The sequence below is a fragment of the Staurois parvus genome, unplaced genomic scaffold (genome assembly GCF_062004578.1).
Source record: "Staurois parvus isolate SC_StPar_1 unplaced genomic scaffold, SC_StPar_1.0 ptg000229l, whole genome shotgun sequence".
NCBI lineage: Eukaryota > Metazoa > Chordata > Amphibia > Anura > Ranidae > Staurois > Staurois parvus.
The window spans coordinates 1,413,791-1,431,565 of NW_028318025.1; the positions used below are offsets into that span (position 1 = coordinate 1,413,791).

The window sequence follows — 17,775 nt, forward strand, 5'->3', positions numbered from 1 at the left end:
AGATACTTGCATCAATACTTTGACATCCCATTACAAAGAGGCTCATTTTTCATAGATAAGGCTCATTACACAGAAGCGATATTATGTATTCGACTGCTTAAAAACATGGTTTAGGCGGTTATGCAAGATTTTTGATTATTCTATTGAGTTTAAACAGCATGCTGAGCTATTATTCATAATAAAACTACATATATTGAATATTTTTCCTCCTAATAGTATAGTTTAACCAACAACAAAGAAAACAGAAATATATTATGTGGCATTTCACAGAGACAAAACTGGCAGGAAGATTTACATGATTCATTTATTTGAGTGTCTGTGATGTGTTCCAAAATCAAACATCACTCAGTCTGGTGTAAATTACATAGCAGTTATCAAGTGAACAACATGGATATCAAATCCAATGTTATAATATGAGAAACTCTTGCCTTTTTATGAGCAGAATGTAAACATTAAACAAATAAAAGTCAGTTTGAAGTTAGGATCGTTAGTGTTTGTTAGAGGAAAAACAACCATTAGGGGTTTTTAATCTCTTAGTGCCTCTTCTGCCCAGAAGATGTGTATCTGTCTCTGCTACTCTAAAAGCTCCTTGACACTAAAAGATCAATATTTAACTGCAATATCTAAAAATGTATCTAAATATGTAAATATATAATAATATATGCTATCTAAATATGTTTCCGTTCACCTAAAGTTAAAACAATCCTAAGCCTGTGTCATGATTCATTGGAAATCCACCTCACCCCCACAGTTAGTCGATGGATAAATTCTCTCAACTACATTATGTACATGGAGGAGCTAGCCCGTTTCAAAAACTTGGTTTTACTGGACCCAATTCACCTTCTCTGATAAGTACAAAGAGCTCTTGGAGGGTGGCTCCACAGTAGTGAAATCCCCTGGAACCTGGGAAGAGAGTTCCATCCTTCCTCTTTCCTTTCCCTCCCTTTTTCCACCCCCCCCTTTTTTTTCTTTCTTCTCCTCTCTTTATCTCTCTCTCTTTTCTTGGTCCTTTCTTTCTTTCTCTCATTGTATCTCCAAAGATTTCTCTTTGGAAGGGTACCTGCAACCCCCTGCCAGCAACATCTGTTTTCCTTAGCCTCTTATCGTATCATTACCCCTTGGCAGATCTATGACACAAGGTCTGATTCAGGGCTAATTCTCTCTAGACAGCCTCATTCTTTTGAACCACATTCTGCCTACCCAATAGGATGTTCTATTTGTTTTAATTTTAGTTTGCATTCTGTATTGACCTTGGACTGTCATATTGGACACAACCAGTAGTTTTTCGTGGCCTTCTGTCACAATAATTATATTGGTCCAAGCTGGACCAATGTAACTATGTAACTGCCATAGCTTTAATAATCCAAAGTTTTAATTGCTGATCAGCCTGTATGTGCAGGTGTAATATGGACTTTCTATGTGAAAAAACAAAAATATCTGGGTTTTTTTTTTTACAGCAACCATACACTTCCTTTCATTTCTAAAGAATACTAGAACAATGACCTCTGAAAGCTGAATGGCTGCTGTACATAGCACACTTTTCTTGTCAATACTCTAGCCACCTACAATGGGTAATGAGCAGCAATGAAGATTTATCTCAGATACAGGTATAGTCTCTTGTGAGAAAGACAGCAACTCACACTGAAATAAATACATAGGCTGTGAATTGAACTGCAGTTTCAGAAAAGAGTCTTTCTGGTTTCTAGTACTCAACAATAAAGCCAGAACTATACCTTGTCAAATCCATTGTAGTTATCTTCTATGATTGTAAATATGTATGAGACTGAAGTTTTATTAAAATCCAACATTTATTCTGTGTCAGCACAGTTTTCACACCCTCCCCAGATTTGGCAGTGGCCATAAATCTAACATAATGAAAGAAAACTGTATGCTCACACACCATATTTTACATTTGTACATATGCAGCCAGTTTAACCACTTGTATGCATTACAATACATAAAAACAGAGAGAAAGAGAAGATAGCAAGATAGACGGGTGAAAAGATGGAAGCCTCATTCCATTATATGGGAAGATTAGACAAAATATAGATGTGCAAGAATAAAAAAGGATCCATTTGTAGATTAAACACACAGACATATCATTGTTTTAAAATTAATCTATCAAATATCTGATCATGAGACATAGTTTTATATGCTTAAAATGTGATATATCCCTATTCCATTATTTTACCCTGGTTGGACTTGGCTTGATACTATATATAAACCTCCTGGATAACTACCTTTAGGCCTGACTTATCTTCTTTTAATGCCACCGACGATCACCCTTTTTACTAACACTCACATTGAACATTCAGTTTGATAAGTGAACATTCAATATTGCTTTAGTAAATTAACCCCATTTAGTTTTGTAGCCACCCTGCCATAAGCAGAGGAGGTGGTAATCTGCTTAGGCTGCCTGACCACTAGTACGTTTATTTCCAGTTGTGCATACTGGGAGAGAAAATAAATATTTGAGAAATGGCCCGATGAGAAGTTTTTCTTCCCAAGGTTTCGCCTGAGGAGATATGTGTAGTAATATGTGCTGGCTAGGTTGGAAGTCTATTTGGCTATTCTGCCTGGTTGAGGAGAATACAGTATCTAGATGGAGTACCAAGGGAAGCTGTCCTGCTGGAGAGGGAATGAGTCTGACCCTCAGAAAATCCTGGTACTTACATGGAGACACCCACTGCTTGGCTGTGGAGCTCCAAAGACAGTGCTGATGGTTGCCTGATGGTTCATATTTTTTGCCATACACCATGGTCTATGTTTTATTTATGTACTTTGAAGGCAGAAGTGGGAACAAAGTCTGAAAAAAAACATGTTGATGGAGGTATTGGAAGCTCTAACCCTCTATCCCTTTGAGCTTGGAGCAAACAAAACATCTTTGAAAAAACAGGCATCCAACATTAATTTTCATCGTTCATTACAGCCCGTAATCCATCCTCAGGTAATGTTAGCCCACCCCAGCACTGGGGGTTCTCTTTCCCGCTGGGAAAATGTAGTGCAGGAAAATGTAGTGCAATTGAGGACAAAGAAGAGGTTTCAAGCAGGAACCATTTTTACATTATTATGAGTATACCTTTGAGTAATGCAACCATCTTGATGCCTCTGGTAAATTTGAGCTGATATTTTGGTCACTAGTTTGAACTGACCCCTTTGATCTGTGTACAAGTACTGGTTTCTGTATCTAAAATACACTTTCATTATACTGTAATTGTTTTAGAATAGTTTAAAGAGTCACATGTCACCAAAATTGCAGATAAAAGCATAAGTGACAATTCTGAATCTGCCTCATGGCTTCACATCCAAGAAGGAGGCACCCAGTAGCAGCAGCAGGACTTTTGGATGGCTACACAAGGGAGGCTTCTACAAGTGAATAACATGCATAAAATGTATTAACGGAATATGTAATTTTATGGGGATATTTTTGTTCGAATTAGTGGTCTGGCAACAAGTTGTCTTTAACCGCTTCCCTACCACCCTATAGCAGAACTACTGCTACAGGGAAGCAGGGCTGTGCAAAATAGCGTATATATATATGTGATTTTGCATTTCCGGGTAGGGGGCGCGTGTGTGGGCATGCCACCCTACCCGCGCCATCATTGGTGGCTTCAGATGTTGATCAGCGGGTCCTGGCCAGAGATTCCCCACCAGCACCTAGCAATTGTCGAGTATCACTGACAGGGGAGAGACCAGTGTGTAAAAAACACAGGTCTCTCTCTGGCTAGCAGTAACATGCTGCTGTGTATTTCTCTGCACAGCAGAGAGTATTATTGTCACTGGGGAAGCCAGTGTCAGAATGCCTGCCGCAGTCTCGTAGGCCCGCTATAAGTCGCTGATAGCCGCCATTACTGGTATAAACGAAAAAATAATCCAGTATATATACCACCATTTGTAGATGGTATAACTTTCACACAAACCAATTAATTTACATGTACTGGGATTTTTTTTTAGAAAAGACATGTAGCAGAATACATTTTGGCATAAATTTATGAAGAAATTAGATTTTTAAAATTTTTTAATGGATATGTTTTATTGTAAAAATCTAAAATATAGGTTTTTTTTTCGAAATTGTCGGGTTTGTTTTTAATAGCACAAGAAATGCAGAGGCGAAAAAAAGGATATACATGTCATTTATGGACAACGTCGCATGGCTGTGCAATTGCCAGTTAAAGTAACGCAGCGCCGCATCGCAAGAATGGCCTGGTCAGAAAGGGAGGTAAATCCTCTGGAGGGCAAGTGGTTAAACAATGCTATAGCATACAGAAAAACATCAGCAAGAAATGCAACTAAAGATAAACTGAATGAGAAATAGTTCTGCAGGCAGAATAAATTAGAGCTACAAGTGGTAAGCCTTAAGCAGAACTGACAGAAAGTTAGAAACTTTTAAAGAACTATTGATTCACTACAAAGTAATTAGTGAGAGAGAAAAGAACGAGATACACAAAACAGATGACAAAGTTTCACTAATGACTTCATTTAAACCAGTGCTGCTGACTCTAAAATACCGCTATGAAGATGCGCAAATAAGTAAATGCTCTGTAATTTGATTTTGATTAGGGGAGTATCAGGCCCAAGTGAAGAGCGATAATGTGGCAAGTTCAGTATCATACACCAAAAAAATCGAATCAATATTTTTGCTGATCTGTAAGCACTAACTTTGCTGTTGTGGCTTAAGGTACTTGCTCTACATAATCACTGCTCTATTAAATACACATAAACTAAGACTGTTTTACTACAAGAGAATTTTCACTTTGCAAGCACATGTTAAATTATTTTCTCACTTAACCTCCCTGGCAGTATTCCCGAGTGTAGCTCGGGGTTAACTTTCAGTACCAAAAGTGGTAACCCCGAGCTACACTCGGGATTACACTGCAGCGTTGCTCTGGGATCCCTTGAGCACTTACCTTGTCCTGCGGTCCCGCGATGTCCCCCCTGCAGCGTCCTCAGCCATGTCCGCTGGGCAATGCCGGCATCTGTCTTCCGGTGTTCTGTTCTCTGCAAGCGCCGGGACGTACGGGGAACAGAACCGGCAGGAATTTAAAAAATGTAAAAACTTGACATTCACTCAATACACTAAAATCTGATAGTATTACATTACTGTATCAAACCATTTCACATACATTTTGTCCTGTGCCCTGCCTGCATTTATACCACAATTTCTGCCTGAGAAACGTCCATGGCATCCAAAAAGCGTCCCATTATGTAAAAATCAGTTTTAGCCCAGCTAGAGAACAGCGATAGTAAATTAGAACTACTTGCAGAATTGACTGATAACAAATCGTGGGGAAATTCATCATCAGACACTGAAAACGATTTTGCAACTTTGCTCAGCGATGTGCGAACTTGGCTCTCTATTTCAAATTTCAGTGTTTTTTGTTTGATTACATTATTGAATTAAATGTATTATTATATTATTATTTTTTATGATTATTTATTATATTATAGTTTATGATTTTATCATATCCGGGATGTTTACTAGACAGATATCAGTGAGTTATTCCTAAGAATTACAGGCCTACAATAAAAAAACAACATATTTCCATTGAAAACAATGTACCACTTTGAGCACAGAAATACTGACATAATCAGACCGCTAGGGAGGTTAAAGTGTTACAGTATCTTGAAGCATTGTAGTTCTCCTAACTCCAGCCTTCCTCCCAGTCATATGCTCACTTTTCCCTGACACAAAGATATTGGTATCAATGTCTCAGGGCAGATTTCTCAATGGTGACAACATGCTAATGCAATTCACAACAGCATGACCAGTTGTAGTCTGCATTGGGAATATGTGTGATAGGATAGCAACACAGGAAAAACATTGGGAGACTAGGGCCGAATGTTGCCAACCTATAGGAGTAAGTGGCTAAATGAGGTCTTTTAGTGCAGGATTACCAGTCATTATTTTAATACAGATTTAAATATTGAAAGCGACTTTTGAAATGACATTCACATATGTAAGCTTATATAAGATTTTTGCGACTGGGTTGCATGCATTAAAGTCGCCAGGTCTGCCTAATAAAGTGGAAGTTCAGGGCAAACCTATCTAATCTTAAAGTGTTACTAAACCCAGGACCCTGCAATCACTATATCTGGTCTCCCACAGTACACAGAACATGAAAATGCAATTATTGTAGTAAATATAAACTGCTAAATACCTTTTCTCATCAGCAGTTAGAGCAGTCTTGTGACTTCTATCTGTTTTCAGAAGAGCACTGGTTAAAGCTTGTAGGAGGAGCTTTATTTCTGCTCTAGAAGGATGCAGAACCCCTGACCTCTGTCTGGACAGTGGTGATTGGCCCTGTGCTGATCACATGCACTCTCCCAAGAAAAAAAACTCTCTAGCAATACACACCAAACTGAGCATGTGCAGAGTGTCTCCATACAAAGAGGGGGACAATGGAAGACAGGGAGGATCATAGAAGTCAGGATCAAACAGCATTTTTACATAATGCAGAGTATTAACCCCTTAGGTTCCACAGTGAGTAAAACATGCATGCTTTACTGCATATACAGACTGATTTTACTGTTGTGGATTTGGTAACACTTTAAATCTGCTCACATCCCCATTCTAAGTCCTGTAATAACTAGCCTGTAGAGGGGAGATGTCTGATCACATGATTGGCTCCCGGGGCAACTTCATGGTAGAGGAGAGACCAGCAACAATGGCTGCAGTGCCTGGACAGTGACGTCACCCATAGGCTTACTATGGGGAATCTGCTGTCAACTTTCCCTCCTCTCCCCTCAAGGCGGATCTGGGAGCCAATCACGTGACCGGACTGGAGCGCCATTAGAATGGGCAAGTATAGACATCTTACTTCTACAGGCTAGTTAGTGATGTGAGTACACCTAAAATTAGATAGGTGTAGCCTGAACTTCCACTTTATTAAGCAGACCTTGCTACTTTAATGCATGCAACCCAGTCTCTAAAATCTCATAGAAAGCTCAAATATGTAAATGTCATTTCAAAAGTCACTTTTAATATTTAAATCTGTAACTTTCGTTAAAATAATGACTTGTTTAGTCTGGACTTCCACTTTTAGTGCATACCCCTACCTGATTTCAAAATGCTGCTGCTGCAAAAAAAAAACACCTGTACAGAAAATGAAGTTCTCTACAGAAGTATTATTGCACTGTGCAGTAAAGTCATCTAGTAAGATTTCAGGTACTCAGCATGCTATTGGATATCGCTGGAAAGATGATGATGTCACTCCTCCAGTGCAGAAGCCAAGAAATGATAAGTAGTTTACCTAATCCTTTTTTCTTCCACCGGAGATGTTTTATTTTCATGTTGGTTTAAGATGGGGGAGGGGGGGCCTTACTTATTAAGTAGACTTTGCATGGAATGCAAATTGTGCTTTATAAGAGTAAAGTGAAGCCATGTTCAACTTCACAATCCAACTAGCAATAAAAAAAACCTTCTTTTGTAACATTTCCATTTCACAATAATAATTTTTCAAAGTGAACACAGCATAGTAAACATTCTTTATTCCTTTAGTGAATTAACCCGTTATTGCTTTTTTTAAGAGAACATTACATTCAATGAAAAAAAAATTCACGAGTTACTGATTTGTATTATTTTGGTTCACAGTTGTATCAAAGTTTGCATTCCAATAATATGATACTTCATCTGTTTTATTTTTTATAATTACTATGAAAAAATGTATGTGATATAATCACACTGTGTTGATTTCAAATACCCTTCAGGTTCACATGTCATGGTATTTTACAATGAATCTACACTACTGCAAATATATTTCTTTATTTTTAACTATTTTCTTAAGAGTAGGCAATAAGAACTCATCAGGGGTGGACTGACCATTTGGAAACTCGGGGACTGCCTGAGGGCCCAGGGTCAGTAGGGGGCCCCATGAGATGCCCCTGGTACCTTTTTCATAGGCTTTTTTGAGTTTGGGCAAGGACACAGGGGCCCCATGATCCCCTATTGCCCGGGGGCCCCATGAGTTGTCAGTCCACCCCTGGAATTCATGTACCCCATAGTCGTTCGTTTGGGGTGTTGGATATGTGGAGGCCCACTTATTATAGTCATTATAATATTTAGTCAATTTCATCACCCAACTTCACCACCTGGCTTATTTACAAACAGCATTCTTTTGGGGATCTTTCATTTCCTAACAGAGCAAAATGAAAGATCCCCGGCTAGTTGATGTTTGTGAACAAACCAGCTGGGGATCTGTTATTTTGAAACTGTAGCGCTAGTAGTAGCACTGTAGTAGTGGTTCTGCTGCTAAATGAACAGTCAGGAATCCTGGGTGATGTCATTGACCAAATATGGTCATGTCAATATTTGATCAGTGATGGAACTCAGAATCCTTGGCTGGTTTCTTTACAAACACCAGTCACCCAGGAATATGAAATTTTACAGCAGTAGCTACATAGTTACATAGTTAATCTGGCTGAAAAAAGACAAATGTCCAACCACAAAAAAAGGAATTTCTTTAATGTCACCTTTAAAGGATTAATTTGTACTGTTCCATAATTTCATGTTCAGCTTTAAGGTATCCACCAAGCAGTTATTTAGATAAGATTAGATGGATAGATGAGATAAAATTATGTTGCCCTTTAAAACGGTAGTAAACCGCCAAAAAAGATGCATAACAATGTCCCCTGCAAAATAATAGCATAATGTGTTACGGTAGTATGCATCACATACTACCACATTTTGAAATACTTACCTTAGAACGAAGCCCTCCTCCCGTCAGCACTGACAAGCCTTCCATGTTTGCCCTTCCGGGTTTGCGGGCTTTGTCTATTTGAATGGCCAAGCCATGATGAAGTCACTCCCGCACATGCGTGCAGGAGTCATGGCCGCAGCACAACTCTCTCAATGGACGGCATGCCATCCATTGAGAGTGCAGTGAAGATGCACCGGTAATGTCATCAGCTGCTACTAGAGTAAATATCTCCAAAACAATGCATGTTTAGGAAATATTTACTGTACCTACAGGATTACTTGTAGGTACAAGTAAATAAGGTAGGTTTACTACCACTTTAAGCTTAAATAAAATACTCCCTCCCTGTTAGACATTTTTTTTTTACTTTTTTGCACTGGTACATGCCCCCCATGGCAGTGCCCAGCTATCTCAGCTGATTTTTAACAAAAGTTAGCAATTTTCTTTAAAAAGGCTATTAAAAAATGGGAAAATGTGGCTCCCATTAACTTTAGTAGGATTCAGAGCTATATTCAGGGTTTGCAGACCTCCCACTAAGTTCACCGATCCTTCTTCAAACCACGCTTTGCCTGGTTCACTCATCCCTTCTTAATGTATCTCCATGCCCCCCTATTAATGATGGTTAAACTATGTGGGAGTCTTTGAAATTATATATAAGTGGCGTTCAATTGTAAATAACAAACTTATGAATGCATGATTGGAGATAGTAACAGTGTAAGCCGGTTAAGAGAAAAATAACAGGTAGCCATTATTCATTAAGGACTCTGTTGCATTTAGTATGGAGTACTAACATTAGAAAACTGATAGCATTATAAATTATTGTAGCTATATTTTCAATTTCAATTAACATTAACAAGTCACCTCAAGAACAGGAAGGAAAAAAAAATGACAGTCAAAAATGAAACTATTACACACATGAGAGGTTATATTGCTCCAGTGAAATTTCACTTTAGCTGTGAGTTGGTTATTGATAAGATGCGTGACATGACTCCATTCTAATCTTTCTATTTATTGGTAAAAATAATAAATGAACAGTATAAACATAGAAAATCCTTGTTATTAGAATTATGTAATGATCAGCCTTAAAACAGAACTCCAGGTGCAAGAAAACAATGTTATTCAGTTCATTGGTTAGATAGTTGTGGTAGTGCATCCTTGTCATAGAGCATTCATTTTACACTTAGATACTCATGAGGGCCACAAGATTGAACAATAGGGCGCCTTTTCACACTGAGGTGGCACCTATTTCCTAGGAAGATGACCAGAACAGGAGTTTGGTTCACATGAACAGTGGGACTGGTCACATAACACTCTACTTTAGTTGAATGCAGGCACATTAACATCACCATGTCATTGGATACTGGTGGGGTTTGCACAGTCCCCCCGCACACTTTCCACAACTCCACCAAGCTGCTACTCTGCAACTAACAATTTAATCCAAAACTAGGTTTGTATCGGATCTTGGTTGTAAGGGCAATTGGAAGAATGTCTGAACTTTAGTTTATTTGGCCCCCTGTTTTGCAACAGGAGCTCTTTAGAGTTGTAGTCTGGAAGGGCACTGGAAGCCATGTAGGGTACCCTGCTAACTCCTCCCTTGCTGCTGCCCAGACATGTGATGTGATGACGTTACATGGAATAAAGTTAGGATTATCAAAACAAGTAGTGTGAGAAAATCCCTTTAGTGTTTTAAAAGTGGCAAGAAATGAGGTTTAAAGATTGTATATGTTGCCAAAGTTTATCTTTAAGTCTTTTCCATCTACTTGTCATTACGCAGCACAGCAGCACACCCGTGCCCTAATCAAGACACTTAAGCAGACTCCTGGACATTCATTTTGGACCTGGTCTCTGCTTAGTCTGTTTGCAAATGCTCTGGAATCAGCCCTGTCTGACTTTTGCCACCCTTGATTACTATTGCAATAATATAAACTGCATTTGTACTCAACTTTATGTGTGCTTATTCTGACAACCAGCTTATTACATCTGCAACATGTCTGGGATCTGGACTGGTTAAGGATTGGATAGTTTTTGCCATATCTTACCATCAACCCCATAACTTTGCCACTGTCTGTGTTTTGCTTTGACAATCTCTCTGAGGATTTGGATTGTTCTAGCTCAGTGGTCTCCAAACTGTGGCCCTTTCAGGCCTATAACTGGCCCTTAGGGCAGTATTCCTCCACCAGATATGAGGCACTATTTCTCCCACTGACACCAACAGTGGAGTATAATTCCCTCCACTGACACCCATGATAAGGCGCTATTCCTCCTCCTACTAACCATAAGAGCTATGGAATTGACCACCAACCTGAGGCAATGTTTATTTTCACTGATGCTAGGCCTTGACATTTTCTACCCCCACTGGCCACAGTCTGGCCTCCCTAAAGTCTGAAGGACAGTAAACTCTCCCTTTGTTTGAAAAGTTTGGAGACCCCCTGCTCTAGCTTATTTTCCTGTCTGTTAGTTGGCGGAAATCATTGGTGACACAGTGGGGTTGATTTACAAGAAACTGGAGAGTGCAAAATCTGATGTAGCTGTGCATGGTAGCCAATCAGCTTCCAACTTCCGCTTGTTCAATTAAGCTTTGACAAAAGAAGCAAAACAAAAACTGGAAGCTGATTGGTTTCTATGCACAGCTTCACCAGATTTTGCACTTTCCAGTTTTAGTAAATCATCCCCAGTGGGGTTACCAAATCATGAGGCAGACTGCTTCAATTCAGTAAGTGTGCACATACAAACCTTTATAAATGCAAGTAATTCATGAACTGCTTGTGGCAGTTTGCTGTGTGATTAATAAAATTGGAGCAACAAAGTGCATACGCTCATATCTACTTCTGATTTCTGACATGCTGTAAAATCTGAATGTGATTAGTAGAGATGAGCGAAGTATCAAAAATTCGATTCGGCTGATTCGGCGAATTTCAGGAAGAAATTCGATTCGATGCGAATTTATTCGCTACGAAGATGACTTATAAAAAAGGTTTCTAGGCTTCAGAGAGCCTTTAAATTAGTGCAGAACACTGTACCTTTAATGTAAATGCCCTTGGAGATGAGGAAGGAGAAGGATGAGAAGAAGGAGAAGGAGAAGGATGAGAAGAAGGAGAAGGAGAAGGATGAGAAGAAGGAGAAGGAGAAGGATGAGAAGAAGGAGAAGGAGAAGGATGAGAAGAAGGAGAAGGATGAGAAGAAGGAGAAGGAGAAGGATGAGAAGAAGGAGAAGGATGAGAAGAAGGAGAAGGATGAGAAGAAGGAGAAGGATGAGAAGAAGGATGAGAAGAAGGATGAGAAGAAGGAGAAGGATGAGAAGAAGGATGAGAAGAAGGAGAAGGATGAGAAGAAGGAGAAGGATGAGAAGAAGTAGAAGGAGAAGGATGAGAAGAAGGAGAAGGAGAAGGATGAGAAGAAGGAGAAGGATGAGAAGATGGAGAAGGATGAGAAGATGGAGAAGGAGAAGGATGAGAAGAAGGAGAAGGATGAGAAGAAGGAGAAGGAGAAGGATGAGAAGAAGGAGAAGGATGAGAAGAAGGAGAAGGAGAAGGATGAGAAGAAGGATGAGAAGAAGGAGAAGGATGAGAAGAAGGATGAGAAGAAGGAGAAGGATGAGAAGAAGGAGAAGGAGAAGGATGAGAAGAAGGAGAAGGAGAAGGATGAGAAGAAGGAGAAGGAGAAGGATGAGAAGATGGAGAAGGAGAAGGATGAGAAGATGGAGAAGGAGAAGGATGAGAAGATGGAGAAGGAGAAGGATGAGAAGAAGGAGAAGGAGAAGGATGAGAAGAAGGAGAAGGAGAAGGATGAGAAGAAGGAGAAGGATGAGAAGAAGGAGAAGGATGAGAAGAAGGAGAAGGAGAAGGATGAGAAGAAGGAGAAGGATGAGAAGAAGGAGAAGGATGAGAAGAAGGATGAGAAGAAGGATGAGAAGAAGGAGAAGGATGAGAAGAAGGATGAGAAGAAGGAGAAGGATGAGAAGAAGGAGAAGGAGAAGGATGAGAAGAAGGAGAAGGATGAGAAGAAGGAGAAGGATGAGAAGAAGGAGAAGGAGAAGCAGAAGGAGAAGGATGAGAAGAAGGAGAAGGATGAGAAGAAGGAGAAGGAGAAGGATGAGAAGAAGGAGAAGGATGAGAAGAAGGAGAAGGATGAGAAGAAGGAGAAGGATGAGAAGAAGGAGAAGCAGAAGGAGAAGGATGAGAAGAAGGAGAAGGAGAAGGATGAGAAGATGGAGAAGGAGAAGGATGAGAAGAAGGATGAGAAGAAGGAGAAGGATGAGAAGAAGGAGAAGGATGAGAAGAAGGGGAAGGAGAAGGATGAGAAGAAGGAGAAGGATGAGAAGAAGGAGAAGGATGAGAAGAAGGAGAAGGATGAGAAGAAGGAGAAGGATGAGAAGAAGGATGAGAAGAAGGATGAGAAGAAGGAGAAGGATGAGAAGAAGGACAGTTCTGTGACAGTTTCTGTCTATTTCTGACAGTTCTGGGACATTCACTCCATACAGCGGTTTCAACCGCTGTATGGAGCGAATGTCATGGAACTGTCAGAAATAGACGATTTCTGACAGTTCTGGGACATTCACTCCATACAGCGGTTGAAACATTGTATCTATTTGTTTCCATAAATGGATCCATTTATGGAAACAAATAGATACAATGTTTCAACCGCTGTATAGAGGGAATGTCCCAGAACTGTCATAAATAGTCTATTTCTGACAGTTCTGGGACATTCACTCCATACAGCGGTTTCAACCGCTGTATGGAGGGAATGTCATAGAACTGTCAGAAATAGACTATTTCTGACAGTTCTGGGACATTCACTCCATACAGCGGTTGAAACATTGTATCTATTTGTTTCCATAAATGGATCCATTTATGGAAACAAATAGATACAATGTTTCAACCGCTGTATGGAGGGAATGTCCCAGAACTGTCAGAAATAGACTATTTATGACAGTTCTGGGACATTCACTCCATACAGCGGTTTCAACCGCTGTATGGAGGGAATGTCCCAGAACTGTCAGAAATAGTCTATTTCTGACAGTTCTGGGACATTCACTCCATACAGCGGTTTCAACCGCTGTATGGAGGGAATGTCCCAGAACTGTCAGAAATAGTCTATTTCTGACAGTTCTGGGACATTCCCTCCATACAGCGGTTGAAACATTGTATCTATTTGTTTCCATATGGAAACAAATAGATACAATGTTTCAACCGCTGTATGGAGGGAATGTCCCAGAACTGTCAGAAATAGTCTATTTCTGACAGTTCTGGGACATTCACTCCATACAGCGGTTTCAACCGCTGTATGGAGGGAATGTCCCAGAACTGTCATAAATAGTCTATTTCTGACAGTTCTGGGACATTCACTCCATACAGCGGTTTCAACAGCTGTATGGAGGGAATGTCCCAGAACTGTCAGAAATAGTCTATTTCTGACAGTTCTGGGACATTCACTCCATACAGCGGTTGAAACATTGTATCTATTTGTTTCCATAAATGGATCCATTTATGGAAACAAATAGATACAATGTTTCAACCGCTGTATGGAGGGAATGTCCCAGAACTGTCATAAATAGTCTATTTCTGACAGTTCTGGGACATTCACTCCATACAGCGGTTTCAACCGCTGTATGGAGGGAATGTCCCAGAACTGTCAGAAATAGTCTATTTCTGACAGTTCTGGGACATTCACTCCATACAACGGTTTCAACCGCTGTATGGAGGGAATGTCCCAGAACTGTCAGAAATAGTCTATTTCTGACAGTTCTGGGACATTCCCTCCATACAGCGGTTGAAACATTGTATCTATTTGTTTCCATAAATGGATCCATTTATGGAAACAAATAGATACAATGTTTCAACCGCTGTATGGAGGGAATGTCCCAGAACTGTCAGAAATAGACTATTTCTGACAGTTCTGGGACATTCCCTCCATACAGCGGTTTCCGGCAAAAAGTGTATGTGCAGAGTTCCTCTATTCTGCAGATACACTTAGAGGAGCTCTGCAGATACACTTAGAGGAGCTCTGCACATACACTTTTTGCCGGCTTGGAATTAATCTTATTTTCATCCTACTTCTTCTTCTTCTTCTTCATCCTCATCCTCAGAAGAAGAAGAAGAGGATGAGGATGAGGATGAAGAAGAAGAAGAAGAAGAAGAAGAAGAAGTAGGATGAAAATAAGAATAATTCCAAGCCGGCAAAAAGTGTATGTGCAGAGTTCCTCTATTCTGCAGATACACTTAGAGGAGCTCTGCAGATACACTTAGAGGAGCTCTGCACATACACTTTTTGCCGGCTTGGAATAATTCTTATTTTCATCCTACTTCTTCTTCTTCTTCTTCTTCTTCTTCTTCTTCTTCTTCATCCTCGTCCTCTTCTTCTTCTTCTGAGGATGAGGATGAGGATGAAGAAGAAGAAGAAGAAGCAGAAGTAGGATGAAAATAAGATTAATTCCAAGCCGGCAAAAAGTGTATGTGCAGAGCTCCTCTAAGTGTATCTGCAGAGCTCCTCTAAGTGTATCTGCAGAATAGAGGAGCTCTGCACATACACTTTTTGCCGGCTTGGAATTATTCTTATTTTCATCCTACTTCTTCTTCTTCATCCTCATCCTCGTCCTCTTCTTCTTCTTCTGAGGATGAGGATGAGGATGAAGAAGAAGAAGAAGAAGTAGGATGAAAATAAGATTAATTCCAAGCCGGCAAAAAGTGTATGTGCAGAGCTCCTCTAAGTGTATCTGCAGAGCTCCTCTAAGTGTATCTGCAGAATAGAGGAACTCTGCACATACACTTTTTGCCGGCTTGGAATTATTCTTATTTTCATCCTACTTCTTCTTCTTCTTCTTCTTCTTCATCCTCGTCCTCTTCTTCTTCTTCTGAGGATGAGGATGAGGATGAAGAAGAAGAAGAAGAAGAAGAAGAAGTAGGATGAAAATAAGATTAATTCCAAGCCGGCAAAAAGTGTATGTGCAGAGCTCCTCTAAGTGTATCTGCAGAGCTCCTCTAAGTGTATCTGCAGAATAGAGGAACTCTGCACATACACTTTTTGCCGGCTTGGAATTATTCTTATTTTCATCCTACTTCTTCTTCTTCATCCTCATCCTCGTCCTCTTCTTCTTCTTCTGAGGATGAGGATGAGGATGAAGAAGAAGAAGAAGTAGGATGAAAATAAGATTAATTCCAAGCCGGCAAAAAGTGTATGTGCAGAGCTCCTCTAAGTGTATCTGCAGAGCTCCTCTAAGTGTATCTGCAGAATAGAGGAACTCTGCACATACACTTTTTGCCGGCTTGGAATTATTCTTATTTTCATCCTACTTCTTCTTCTTCTTCTTCTTCTTCTTCTTCATCCTCGTCCTCTTCTTCTTCTTCTGAGGATGAGGATGAGGATGAAGAAGAAGAAGAAGAAGAAGAAGAAGTAGGATGAAAATAAGATTAATTCCAAGCCGGCAAAAAGTGTATGTGCAGAGCTCCTCTAAGTGTATCTGCAGAGCTCCTCTAAGTGTATCTGCAGAATAGAGGAACTCTGCACATACACTTTTTGCCGGCTTGGAATTATTCTTATTTTCATCCTACTTCTTCTTCTTCTTCTTCTTCTTCTTCATCCTCATCCTCGTCCTCTTCTTCTGAGGATGAGGATGAAGAAGAAGAAGAAGTAGGATGAAAATAAGATTAATTCCAAGCCGGCAAAAAGTGTATGTGCAGAGCTCCTCTAAGCGTATCTGCAGAGCTCCTCTAAGTGTATCTGCAGAATAGAGGAACTCTGCACATACACTTTTTGCCGGCTTGGAATTATTCTTATTTTCATCCTACTTCTTCTTCTTCTTCTTCTTCTTCATCCTCATCCTCTTCTTCTGCTTCTGAGGATGAGGATGAGGATGAAGAAGTAGAAGAAGAAGTAGGATGAAAATAAGAATTCCAAACCGGCAAAAAGTGTATGTGCAGAGTTCCTCTATTTCTGACAGTTCTCTGACAGCTTCTTCACATGTACAGCGGTTGAAACATCTGTATCCTAAATGGAAAACTAATAGATACAATGTTTCAAACCGCTTTACATGTGTTCCTTCTGTCAGAGAACTGTCAGAAATAGCGGGAGCTCACTGCAGGGACACTTTTGCCGGCTGATCGGGAAATATTCGATTCGCGCACCCGAAGTAGGCAAAATTTCGGATTCGACGCGAATCGAATATTTCCTGAAATTCGTATCGAATTCCGGTTCGCCTGGTTCGATTCGCTCATCTCTAGTGATTAGTCATTCTTCAATGGCTTTTTCACGAAGAAAAGGAAAATAACATTTACTATACATCCACCACATCTATTCACCATTTGAGCCTTGGAGATGATCATGGACCGATCCCTAAGACAAAAGGGAGATCCCTTAAAAGTGCTTTATCTACAGCTACCCTAACCTAAAAAAGATCCATGCTTGCTGAAATATAAATCAATTTCACAGGTCAACTTGGAATACTGTCCAGGTCCTTCTTCTTGTATATGGGAATGGGTTATCTATATGACATCTAAATTCATTTATTTAGAGGAAGATTATTTCCATAATAATTTCCCAATATCCATTTTCAAACATATCTTCCCACAGTGCTTAAATAATATACATATACAAAATCTTGAATTTTTTCATTTCTTAAAGCATATTTTATTTTCTTCTCATTTCACATTCAGTAAGGTCCTGAACATCCATGTTATTAGTAACTTTATAAGATTAGGATGATGACCTTTCCTTTGCATTTGATCCAGTGACAAAGTAAATCCTTAATGCACATTTGCAATTGATAAAGAAAATGTTCTTCTCTTACTTACCTTAAAGCAGAATTAAACCCCAAACAAACATTTATTCTATTGTAGCTTACCAATTCTTAGATTTCTTCTTTTAGGCTTCTTTCTTTTATATTCATCTTGTGATTCAGCCAGCAATTCTGCTGTTTTTTAGAGGTTCAAGCACTCCAGCAGTATGTATTGGTTTACATGGATGATATATTCCATTTACCACTGACAGGGGTTATTAGAATGATTAGATTTTATTTATTCATGGGAAATCTTTTTTCCCAAAAGATAAAAAAAAAAGTTTGCTGCAACTGATTATAAAGTGTTAGCTG

General features: G+C 39.6%; 1 protein-coding gene across 1 annotated transcript in view; it reads right to left on the reverse strand.

The window, feature by feature from the left end:
* EDIL3 (EGF like and discoidin domains 3) overlaps nucleotides 1-17,775 on the reverse strand; it is an 841,943-nt gene that overhangs the window by 613,361 nt on the left and 210,807 nt on the right. The gene's annotated exons all lie outside the window — the stretch shown is intronic.